This window comes from Phalacrocorax carbo, chromosome 17, assembly GCF_963921805.1.
Source record: "Phalacrocorax carbo chromosome 17, bPhaCar2.1, whole genome shotgun sequence".
Taxonomy (NCBI): domain Eukaryota; kingdom Metazoa; phylum Chordata; class Aves; order Suliformes; family Phalacrocoracidae; genus Phalacrocorax; species Phalacrocorax carbo.
The window spans coordinates 2,156,762-2,169,304 of record NC_087529.1 but is presented as its reverse complement, the minus strand read 5'-3'; the positions used below and the strand labels follow the sequence as shown (position 1 = coordinate 2,169,304).

Here is a 12,543-nt window from a genome sequence, read left to right as displayed (position 1 = left end):
TCAGCCAGATGCTATCTGCCTAGCTGTTTTGTGAATCCAGGGTGAAATAAGTGGATGGCTCTGCCCAGTTTCCGGTACAGAGATGTGCACATACACACAAAATACAGCTAGTTCTAGAAATGAATGAGTCTCTGCTGCTCTTTGCACAGAGGCCAAGGCCTAAATGATGTTTGGAGACCAAGCGTGCTTTCCCTGGATGATCCGATGGATATGCAGCGTGATAGACTAGTGGGCAAGAGACGGAACCCCACAGTGGTGCTGTCCCCGCTGCATTCAGCTGTGGGCGTGCGGGGTTAAATGATTGACCCAGTATTTGAAGTCCTATTGCTTGATTTACATCTTGATTTTTTTCGTTTCTTGGCAGACTTTTCTTTCACGTACTAAAGCGTACCTCGGGTTCGAGCAGAATCCTGCTCTTACATCAAGCTCACCTCCTTGCTGCTCCCTGTGCTCGGCTGGAAACGGGCAGACACCATTTGTGACTGCCTGAATATCCTGAGTCACGGATTACCAGCTGGCATGTGTGCTGCGGTTTTCATTTCTTCCTTTACGACTGCACTCCCTAGAGGAGACTCGGAACAATTGCAGTTGTCAGCTAAAGCGCATTATGTGCACTTGTCTGGATCCACACAATTGGTGGACGACCTCTGACTACGTCTGTGGGGTGAGCTGCCTGTGATTTGTTACTGTACGCCTGGTGTTTCCGTGCCAGAAAATAGAACAGGTGTAGGAATATTTAAAAACGCATTTTCTTTATATTTACTAGTAAAATATCTGCATTGTGGAGATGGCAATATGATGTCTTCATTAAATAATTGGTGGAGAGAAGCGATGATTCCGGTAACGCTCTCGCAGTAAGATGAATTGTGTGAAAATGGATGAAAAATCAGGATCTAGGCAGGTGATAGAAGGTAAACTAGTAACTCCCTACACCAGCCAAGCTCTGCTAGCAGGAGCAGGGTCACCGTACAGGAGCTGACAGGTTATGTGTTCTGTCAGACACTCTTGTCGCACTGTGTCCGTTACCCTGCTCATGCAGCGTCCCAGAGCAAGGCTGCTGAAGCTCAGCAGGGCAAAAATGCAACATGTCGCCATGTTATTTCTTCTCACCTAAATGTTTTTGCTATGTAACGCTTACTGCTGGTCTTGTGCATAGCTCTGGGGGAAGCTGAAACACAAAACACTTCACTGAGCTTTTTGACCTGACAGGTCTTGCCCTGTTGCTGCTGGACGTGTCTCTGATGTGAACTGCGGTGGTTCTGTTCTCTCCTGTTAAAATAACATCATCTTAAACTGGGTGTTTATAAACATGATACGATGTTTATATATGTTACTATATATGATATGGTCATATATGATGTTTATAAACATATAAACATCATTAAAATAACATCAAATTAAATGTAACAAACCTGGGTTTGTTGAGCCTGGAGGAGGCTGAGGGGGGATCTCATCAGTGCTTATAAATATCTGAAGGGCAGGTGTCAGGGCGATGGGGCCGGACTCTTTTCAGCGGTGCCCAACGCCAGGCCAAGGGGCCACGGGCACAAGCTGGAACACGGGAAGTTCCCCCTGAACATGAGGACAAACCCCTTCCCTGTGCGGGTGCCAGAGCAGGGGCACAGGCTGCCCAGGGAGGCTGTGGGGTCCCTTCCCTGGAGACATTCACCCCCCGCCTGGACGCGGCCCTGTGCCCCTGCTCTGGGGGTGCCTGCTCACGCAGGGGGTGGGACGGGGTGAGCTCCAGAGGGCCCTTCCAGCCCCCACCAGTCTGGGATTCTGTGATTATTCTGTCAATGCCAATTCTACCTATTGACTAAAAAGTTAAATTCTTACTAAACCAATTGAAATTTACATATGATATTAAATATTTCATATTAACATTTATTTAAAATCTTAGTTAATGGTCAGCTCATTTCACTGGTATGAAGACTGTAACATATATAACATGGCCAGATTAATGCTTGCCTGGGACCAAATGAGTTAAAGCAGCTCCTTTCACTGAAATACCCAGTGAAATACAGTGATGCTCTGTAAATCAAATCTTTGTTTGCAACAGGTTGCCAGTGTTTGCCCGGGACAGTCCATCCTGTTAGCAGGCGGTGACCCTGCTGTGGGGAGAGATGTGGGTTGCGCTGACTCACGAAAACAGGCACAAGTTGCGTCAGTAGAGTAAGGAGTGGCTCGCCTTAGGAGCAGGATGTATGTTTTAGTGTGAGAACTCTTAAAGAAGAACCTCTAGAGGAAAGGTGGGGTGAAAAAATACATGAGATGGACTTTGAAACCTGACTTGATGAAACTCTGGTTCCTCTGGTGGCACGAGAGGCTTGCCCCAAACGAGATAGTGTTATCAACAGTTGTGTACTGATCTGAAGTGTCTTGGGAAAACATGCACTGTCGCTGAAGACAGCAGTAGTCCGAAGAGGAGTCTTCTGGGGAGGGGTGGCTGACAGCTGTTCAAAAACTTCCATGTACAGCTACTGCCTTATTCCTCCTTCATAGATTTGACTTGGCCGTCCCTGTCCTAAACACACCAGTTTCAGTATTTTCTTCCCTCTCCTCTCTCTTACCTCATGTTTCCTATCTTTCAAGCTTCCTTTTGAATCTGTGGGTTTAATTTTATTAAATCCAGCTGCTTTGGCTTCTACTCAGCCTGTGCTTTGCACCTACTACGTAGCCCCAGCAAACTTGGCCACCCACCCTTGGGCACCCAGGGAAAACAAGTGTCTAGGCCAGGCACCTTCTGCCCAATGCCCTGATGTACCCCAGAGCTCCCAGGTGTTACTCCGTCTTCAGAACAATGTTGTGCTGTGCAAATGGTTCCTTTCTGCTCTTCCTTCTACCTCCACGGAGTTACGTGCACCCGACTCCTTGGCAGGCACTATCCTAATGTTTGTTGATCTTTTGCAAAGGTCTGATGCAAAGGGAGGTTGATAAAATCTTGCCTGGTGTATTTGTGGGCCCGTGATTGCACCTGTCTCCTCCGAGCGAGCGAGACAAATGGGAGCGAGGGAGCCCACCGAATAAATAGCACCTCCTGCAGATCTAGAAACAACAAAGGCTAGAGGACAGCAATGCAAAGGCCCTACAGAGCCTCTGGGATCCAAGCAGAATTCAGGAGGATCAAATCTTGGTGTAGAGAGTCCCATGGCATGGGAAGGGCAGAGAGGCCTTAGTGCAAAGTCACAAGCCGTTCTCGTTCACAGCTAAAGCCCCTGTTGCCCTAGGCGAACACAGAGCCTGTCAGCGTCCTGCAGCTTACAGTACAGAGTTGTGACCAAAATAGCTCCATAACTTTACAATGTGGCTAAAAATAGCTTGCAGGTCAGCTTTTTTCTTAAAGGTAGTGGTGGCTTCAGTGGGAGAGCACTCTTGCTGCCATTCAGTGCAGGTAGAAGTGGGTAAACAAAGGGGGATCGGCAGCAGCCTTGGGGAAAGAGGGGTGAAGGGGGGTGGGAAAGGACTGAGGGGGTGCAGCAAGAGAGATGGACAACACCGTCAAAGGCCTGGGCAGTCCCCCTGCCACTGACCAGGACACTTTGCACAGGCACCTTCTCCCTGGGGTTTTATTTCCACGATGTGTAAGAGGCACCAGCCTGCCCGTTTCTGTCGCGCTGGGGCCCCTGTCGGGATGTGTCACTGGACTGGCCAGCCCAGCGCGTTTCTTGCTCCTCGTTCCCAGCCAGCAAACGCAGCCCATGACGTCACCTCTGGCCAGCGGCAGGTCGGAGGCTACGGCCGTGGCAATGTCAAGTGTGTTTACCTGTGGCCGTTCAACCAGAGTTGATCTTCTACACTGTAATTTGCATGTGGAGGAATCCAGATGGCCCTTGGTTCTAGGGGGATTTCAGTATTGGTTCTTGGACCAAAAAAAGGGCTGTTTTTATGGGGTTGAACATCTGTTGTTGTAAGGCATCACATTTTACCAAAGGAGCAAAACTGCTCACCATGATCCACAGAGTTTTAGTCTCTGTTGTGTATATTAAGTCTGGCCATGGAGAGAAGTCTCAGCCAAGTTTGGAAGTTAAGTGCCTGATTTGAAACGTTCCGGGAATCTAATGTAGGTTATGAGAGGTTTGCCGTGCCTGCAGCCGCCTGTGCCGCTGAGGGAAGCGTGCTGCAGCAGGCTGTGCTAGCGAGAGTTTCCTTTGTGCTGCAGGTTTCATGCCTGGTGATTTTTATGGTGCTGAAGGAGAGGAAGGAGGTGACAAAACTGTGAAAAATCGAGGCCAGGTCATTACTGTCAGATGAGGAGAGAGTCCTGTAGCCAGTCAGATGTGACGGAATGCACTTGCTGATGCTGCTACCAGGAAGCTTGAGAGAAATGTGACTGAACACTAGCAGTACGCATGTGCCTTGGGAGAAAGGAGGCTATCTGTAAGCTCTTGCAATGCTTTTCTCTGCCCAGCAACATCGTTGCTTCTTTTCCTTGCATTCTGCTTAAGCAGCTGTTCTACATTTATGGTCTGATCTATTCTTCATATAGGGCCATCTCTGCACTGAGCCACCTTCATTATAACAGCAGTTTCTGAGATGAATGACAGCTAGGACCTCAGGTTTGCTTTGAGTAAGCGCTATAAATAGGGCAAAAGCACTACAGTTACTGTTCTCTTAAACTAGTGTGAGAGCCTTCTAGGACCAGCCCCAGTCTCCACCTATGCAACATGGCTCCTGTTGCCTTGAAAGAGGGAGACTTCAGCCAAACGCATCTCCAAATTGACAAGTATGGAGAGAATCCTGGGCAAGATCAGCTCGCTAAGGATTTCATTTGATGCACAGCTAAGCCAAGCTGAAAGTAAGCTGCCAAAAAAAAAAAAAAAGGAAGCTCTGCGTCCCTAGTTGTGTGCTTCTAGTGCATTTTGAAGCTGCAGGCCGCTGTGATTGCAGGCTGCAGTTAGGTTATAGGTAAAATCCACTCAATACCACTCCCATGACCATTTAGCACAGTCATTTCTGAGCACTGCAATACAGCTCTGACCACAGCCTGCCCCTTCCCTCCAGTGAGAGTTGCTCCCTGGTCTGCCCTGCCCAGCTCGCAAATGTAGCTCATCAGCCCCTGCCTCTTTGCGAATGAGCTGCGTAGGTAATGGGAGGAGGAGGAGGCAGCTCGGCAACCTGCCCATCCCAGCCAGTCGCAAAGGCTCCCTGCTTCTTAGGCTTTCTGGAGTTATTTGCCACGTGAATCTTGTGGGTATAAAACTTTGTTGTTTCCCTAAATGCTCTGCCTTTTGCACAGGAGGTCATTTCCCAGAGGGGAAAGCAGGCTGTTGATGTGGTGGGCAGTCAGCTTGTCATTTGGCTAAAATCCAGAGCCGACTAGTTTGGGCGCAGCATTGTGCTAACACGGGCAGAATGCACCCAGACTGGCTCCCGCCTCGATAGCGCGGATCTCCCCGCACTGCTCTCCGCCGTCGCCGCAGTTCAGCGCGAGCACAGGTCCCTCTCCTTGCCTGTGCTGGCACGCCCGCAGTAAATCATAATTTGCAACCCAGTGCTGCTCGCCTGTGTCTCGATTGGTGGCAAACCCTCCCAAAGCAAACAGTGATTTGCCTGTCTGCACTGACTCAGCTATGCTGAAGGCAGGAATCGGAGCTAAATCCAGTTCAGTAAAGTCTACAGGTAAAGAATAGCCTCCCATAACAGATACTGAGGCATTTTAAAGGAGCTTGACTGCGTCCCAGGAAGCGCGCTGAAACGAGCAGTGCTGCATTAGGCAAGAGTGCCTCCCCAGGAGCTGTTGGTCTCAACATCTGTAGCCCCATGGTCGTAAGCACTGGGGGTTTTCTTCCCCTGCCTGCAATTAGTAGCTAGCAACTGGGAGTGCAAAGGAATCCGGGCTATCTTTAGGAAGCAAGAACCTGTCAGGAAGCAAGGTCCTTCATTACAGCCTGTCACGGCAAGGGGCTCGCAGATAAGGAGGAAGGGCAGGAAACCTGCTGGGCTTCACTTATTTAGCAACTCTCAATATTTTCCATAGTCCTAGCATTGTGAGTCAGCATTTCTAGAGCCTAGGCTTGTTACAGCAGCAGTCAGTGAGATGGTACTAGGTAGGTGGGGTGCGGAGGTACACGGGTGTCTAAAATGGGAAACCCTTTGCCCGGGCGCGAGCAGGGACATTGCCGTCTTCCCAAAGTGGGACCACAGGGAGCAAAGGCCTGGATACGCTGAATGGTAACTGCAGTGGAGCCATTTGCAGGGTAAGGAGTTCCCTAGTGTGAGTAAGGGAATCGGAACTTCACAAAGCTGTATATATTGTGTTGTCTTAGTTCACTTAAAATAAATAAACAAAAAGGACTCTACAAATATTTGGGATTATCAGCATAGTGGGATAAAGGTGACTCTTCCCGCCTCAAGTGGTTATGGGCTCATTCTGCATTGGCCTGGCCAGGCTGGCTGCGTGGCAGGAAGGCTCCCAAAATTGTGCAGGTAACAGACCAAACGCTGAGGTTTCTCTTCGGGGCCCGTACCTGCATTGGCATAAGGAACATGAGCCGTGGGGTATCTTATGTCACCGCATGCAAGCTTTCTGCCTCCGCCTGGCTGGTCAGCCTGGATGGATCTCGTGGCAAAAGGAGGTAACATCGAAAACGGTATGGATTATTTTAGATCTGCAACCTCAGTTCTGTAAAGGTATTTATTTTGAAAATTCTAGTTTCCATAGCAATGTAGTGCTGTTCTCTCTCATCTCTCTCCTATTACGCCGATCTTAGCAGCCATTAGATAAATTATCAGTGAGGCAAACCTTAGCATTTTTTTATCTTGAGTGATTTTATATATGTTGGTTCCTTAGTGAATCAGAGCCAGTTAGTCAAGGATTGACTCATATCCTTTCCTGGGGCTGACATGAGGTCTATTGCAGTGTAAAGATGATAATGGAGAATGAATATTATTAATTGGACTTGCTGCATGAATTCCTAGGCTGCTTTCCAGTAGAGCGAGGGTCTTGTATCTGGAATCCTGGATCAATTCTACATGAGTTGTTTATGTTATGTCTTTAGATTGTACTTGTGTTTCACTATCACTTCATTAGGACATAATATTCTTGTTCCATATGTGTAGTAAATAAACCCTTTTGTAAGGGCTGCTGTGTACTGCTGTTCAGTTCCTGTTCTCCACCCCAGAGGTGACTTCTGGACACAGTTCCCCTCCCATTCATAACAGAGCCAGCACTCGTGGCTCATTCGTTCGTTCTTCCCTTTCAATATGTACAAAAAAGAAAGAAGCAGTTTGTTAAGATAACAAACCAAGCTCTTCTTTTTTTTTTTTTCTTGTTTGTTTCCTGGTGCATCTTGTCTTCCTGGTCAAGGAACTACTAGTCTTGCCACAATAATTATGCAGGTTGGAATGTAAAAATCCCAGACTTAACCCTGCAGCAACGATGGCATGCAAACAGCAAAGATGTAGAGATGATTTATTCTGATGGTGTAGCTTGCCTTTTAAGGAGATGGTTTAGTGAGTTCTTTTGCCTATATGAACTGTATCTCCACCTGGGGAGCTGTGCTAGAATAGCTGTTCCACAAACTGCTGCGAACAATGCCCTTTGTCCTGTAACTCAGTCCCCGTGAGTAGGTAAGCAGTGAAGTATAGAAATGGCGTGGGAGAACAGGAACGGCACTGCGGACCAAATTCTGAGATAAGGAAGCAGGGCTGAAGATGAGGCGAGAGTTAGCCTTGGATTGCCTTCTGCCGTGCTGTCATTTAGTAACTAAAATACCTGAATCTTATAAATTACCATATAGATCCGTTAACCCCTCTGTGGAGTCTCGGTATTAACAGGTATCTGCTGCACAGTGACCACTGCTTGCCTTCCCAGTCCTTGCTGGTCTGTGGTGCCTCGCATTGTCCTCCCTGTCTCGCTAGAGCCATCAGCTGTCCTGTTTATATTCAGTTCATGAGTTCTTCAGAGTAGACAGTTTTATTATGAGTAAATTCTGTCCCTCGCTTCTATTTCCACTCTGCAGGTGCTGGATACCTAGCAGAAATCTCCTCTTAAATCCTAAGGGGTAGAAGCTCACTTGTGCCCTGAAGAATGATAGATAATAATCGTTCTAACACCTCTATTTTAGATGTTAAATATTTACTTTTAGCTGAATTATGCCCATCCTTTGAGAATACTAATAGTACCTTGCTCTTCACAATGTTGCGTGTCAGTGAATTCCATATATATTTTATGCAAAGCATTAAAATGTGGTTGCTTATCTTTTAATTTACCTTTTTTTTTTCCCCCTTCATGTTCTTGTGTTCCTACGTTCTGAGATAAGGTGAACAAAAGTTCTCAAACTGCTATCTCCAGGCTATGCATTCTGTAATGTCTTCACTGTGGACTTTTTGATTCACTCCATCAGAGGAGAATGGTCCCAGTCTTTTTAATTTTCCTTCAGACAAGGGCTCTTCTCAGTCCCTAATCTTATAGTGAACCGTCACTGCCTTGTATCACATAATGAAACAGCCATAGTAGTAATAACTCCAGTAATAACCCTTCCACAGTCCATGTTCTGCCAATGCCAGGCATTGTTAGGTTGGAGGCCCTGACTCCAAACACAAGTATTTTGAGCCCCCGTGTGCCAGATGCAGACGTACCCAATGCATATTTAAAAAATAATAATTTTTAAAATCCCCCTTTTCAAAATAATACATGCTTGGTATCCAAATGCAATGAGAATGAAATGTAAGTGACTAGCGACCTTGTGACCGTTGTGTTGTATAACAAGATAAAAAGTGCTTGGGATTTGTGGATTGAGTTTTTTTTCATTTGTCTTCCAGAGGTCAAAGTCTACTGCAAGCAGTGACTGATACAATCCCCCATGAAAGTCAGGCTAGGCTGCCTGCGCGTCAGGTCCCAACAGCAGGGCAGTTTTTGCAAGACCACCATGGAAGGTGTTGGTGCAGCTTTCTCTGCGGTCCCTGTGATGATCCTAGGAATCAGAGAATTGTAGAAGGGTTTGGGTTGGAAGGGACCTTAAAGATCATCTAGTTCCAAACCCCTGCCATGGGCAGGGACGCCTTCACTAGACCAGGTTGCTCAAAGCCCCGTCCAGCCTGGCCTTGAACACTGCCAGGGATGGGGCATCCACAGCTTCTCTGGGCAACCTGTGCCAGTGCCTCACCACCCTCGGTGAAGAATTTCTTCCTTTATATCTAATCTAGATCTACCTTCTTTCAGCGTAAAGCCATCACCCCTTGTCCTGTCACTACATGTCCTTGCAAAAAGTCCCTCTCCAGCTTTCTTGTAGGCCCCCTTCGGGTACTGGAAGGCTGCTCTAACGTCTCCTTGGAGCCTTCCCTTCTCCAGGCTGAACAACCCCAACTCTCTCGCCTGGCCTCATAGGAGAGCTGCTCCAGCCCTCAGATCATCTTCATGGCCCTCCACTGGACTTGCTCCAACAGGTCCATGTCCTTATGGTGCGGGCCCGCAAGCTGAATACAGCACTCCAGGTGGGATCTCACGAGAGTGGAGTAGAGGGGCAGAATCACCTCCCTCGACCCGCTGGCCACGCTGCTTTTGATGCAGCCTAGGATTTGGTTGGCTTTCTGGGCTGCAAGCACACGTTGCCAAGTCATGTTGAGCTTCTCATCAACCCACACCCCCAAGTCCTCCTTCTCAGGGCTGCTCTCAATCCATTCTCTGTCCAGCCTGTATTTGTGCTGGGGATTGCCCTGACCCACGTGCAGGACCTTGTACTTGGCCTTCTTGAACCTCACGAGGCCCGCACAGGCCCACCTCTCAAGCCTGTCAGGCTCCCTCTGGATGGCATCCCTTCCCTCCAGCATGTTGACCGCACCACACAGCTTGGTGTTGTCGGCAAACCTGCTGAGGGTGCGCTCACTCACCCCCACTGTCCATGTCACCGACAGCGATGTTAAACAGCACCAGTCCCAACACCGACCCCTGAGGAACACTGCTCGTCACTGGTCTCCACTTGGAAATGGAGCCGTTGACCACAACTCGTTGAGTGCGACCACCCAGCCAATTCCTTATCCATGCAGTTGTCCACCCATCAAATCCATGTCTCTCCAATTTAGAGACCAGGATGTTGTGGGGAACAGTGTCACATGCTGTACACAAGTCCAGGTAGATGACATCAGTTGCTCCTCCCTTATCCACCAACGCTGTAAACCCATTGTAGAAGGCCACCAGATTTGTCAGGCACGATTCGCCCTTAGAGAAGCCATGTTGGCTGTCATCAATCGCCTCCTTATTTTCCATGTGCCAGGAGGATCTGCTCTGTGATCTTGCCGGGCACAGAGGTGAGACTGGCTGGCCTGTAGTTCCCTGGGTCTTCCTTTTCTCCCTTTATAAAAACAGGGGGTTTGTTTCCCCATAGGCAGGAGGAGATCAGAACTGCCTGAAAGCCTGGAGCCAGAACAAATCCCAGACAAATAATGATGAGAGACTTGGGTGAGGCCAACCTGCTAGCCTGCCTCCTGAGCTGCTGCTTATACGTGTCCAAGAAGCTGCCTCCCGTTTACATGACTGCACTCTAGTAAACAATTTTTCATGCAGATATGGGCAGCAGATGTTACTCATGCCTGTGTGAACACTTCAATGTGTTTACAACAGGGGATGTTCCTCAGATCTAGTCCCATTTAACAATGGATGCACCCACCAGAAGGAAGTCCCGCTGGTTACAGCCATTCTGTTACAGCTCGCTCAAAACACTTTGAAGGGTGGTCACGCCATCCCTCTCCGGGCACTCGAGGGGATTGACTCACAAATATGAGCAAAATAAAATTAGGTGGCTTAAGTGTCTGCAACACCAGCTGTGTCCCCACTGCCCAATTCCCAGAAGGGGTCATCCCTGCAGCAGGGTTGGCCGTGTTAGAAGAGGACAACCGAGTTGCTGCAGTGACAGCCCATTCTTAAGGACATTAATACGTGTCTGGCTCCTCCATGAAACAGTTCAGGAAGCTTAGCCAGAATGAAAATGTGCACTTTCTCATCGGAAGGATTGTCTTTTAGTTTAATTTCTCAAACGGGCTGAGAGAAGTGCCAGTGGTGCTGCGAGGGCAGGGGCGGGCGGAGGGAGAGAGCTGACCTGCCCTTTTGGGAGCTGCTAGCCCTTACGTCAGTTTTGCTGCTTCACAAAACTATGCCCTATGGTTATTTTTGGTGCTGGGCTGTCTGAATTTTCTGCAGAGTGAATGAAGGATTAACGTAGTGTGCTTCTGGCATTTGGAAGTTAGGTTTTTAGAAAAAAAAGGAGTCTTAATTTAGCATGTGCTATTAGGTGGAAGTGCTTAAATTGTTAGGGATGGGAAAGAGGAGCGTGCACGGTATCAGTTCCTATCATCCAGTTAGGGGTTAAATCCCTTTTTTTGGCTGCTTTTTAAGACCTCTAACCCAAAGTCTACTATCAAGCTGTCGCTAGAGAGAGAAGTCTTTAAAGAGACCAGCTCTGTACCTATAAATAATGTACACAGCAGAGTACAAAGATGGAGCGGAGGAGGGGCTCCGCCTTACCTGAACGCAATCGCGAAGGCCGGTGTGGTGAGCTCCGTGAGGACAGCACCGCCAGCCCTCTCATCCATCCCGACTAAACTGCTTCTGAGATCCGAGTCCTCCTCCAACAACTGAATATCATCCAGTAAATCGTGACTGTGTTGTACTGAAATACATTAGATTTCAGGGGCCAAACGTGGCGAGGTTCTGAACAGGATGGTTGTAAACCTGCTTGGAACTGAACACCTGCTTAAGTGCTTTGCTAGGTTGGATGTGTTAGAATATAGAGAATTTTGCAAGTCTCAGCCTTTGCTATAAATGAAAATGCTGTGGCAAAAGTAATGTCGATAAATGCCACACACACTTTGTGTAAGAGCCCTTCCCCCTATCTAGAAATATGGTAATTTTGACGTTTCCCAATTTTGAGTCTTAAAATGCGGGACAGACACAAGAAATACTACAAAGCCAGCATTTTCTTTTCATGGATTAATTTTATAGTTTCAGTTTTAACTTACCTGAAACCACTTAATGGAAATTAAATGTAGTGTCTTAAAGAGGATTGGCTTTGAAAGGAAATGATTTCTGCTTAGAAAATCACTAGAATAGCCTCTTGGTTTAACTACGTTTTCGTAGGAATTCAAAACTCATCTCGTGTCAAACTCTCCAGGAAAACTTTCTGATGATTCCTGTAGCAGTTGATTCATTCTTTGCTGCCTTCATTTTGCAGCTTTAAATGTCAGGTTCTCTGAAAAGCCAGAAATTCACAAAACACTGAAATTACAGAGTTAGAAATTATCCCGGCTGTGCCTAACTTTGTTGGTGGGTGTGGGAATACTTTGCACCGGGCGTGGAATTCCAAGGAAAATTGCACCTTTCCTTTGCTTAAGACCCTGCTGGCTTGCCAGACTCAGAGCAGTAAGAAGGAAAACCGCGGCAGATGAGGGGACACAGAAATCTCCGGTTTCCCTTTTCCACAGAGGACGCATCCCAAAGAGCTGCCGAATATTAGCACGCGGCGTAACCGGCGCAACATTGCACCAACGATGGGATTAACACGAAGCGGAGCTTCCAACAGCCGCGTGCCCCAGCGTGGCAGGTAGGAG

The 12,543-nt window shown here is 47.8% G+C and overlaps 1 protein-coding gene across 2 annotated transcripts in view; it reads left to right on the top strand.

Moving 5' to 3' along the window:
• The window catches only part of NUFIP2 (nuclear FMR1 interacting protein 2), a 41,364-nt gene that overhangs the window by 7,294 nt on the left and 21,527 nt on the right, over positions 1 to 12,543 (top strand). Inside the window, exon 3 of one of the 2 annotated variants that reach the window (XM_064467920.1) lies at positions 12,418 to 12,536. The gene's annotated coding sequence lies outside the window, so the exon portion shown is untranslated. Of the gene's footprint in view, positions 1 to 12,372; positions 12,537 to 12,543 lie in introns of those variants that run through there. The other variant, XM_064467919.1, reaches the window with a different exon arrangement.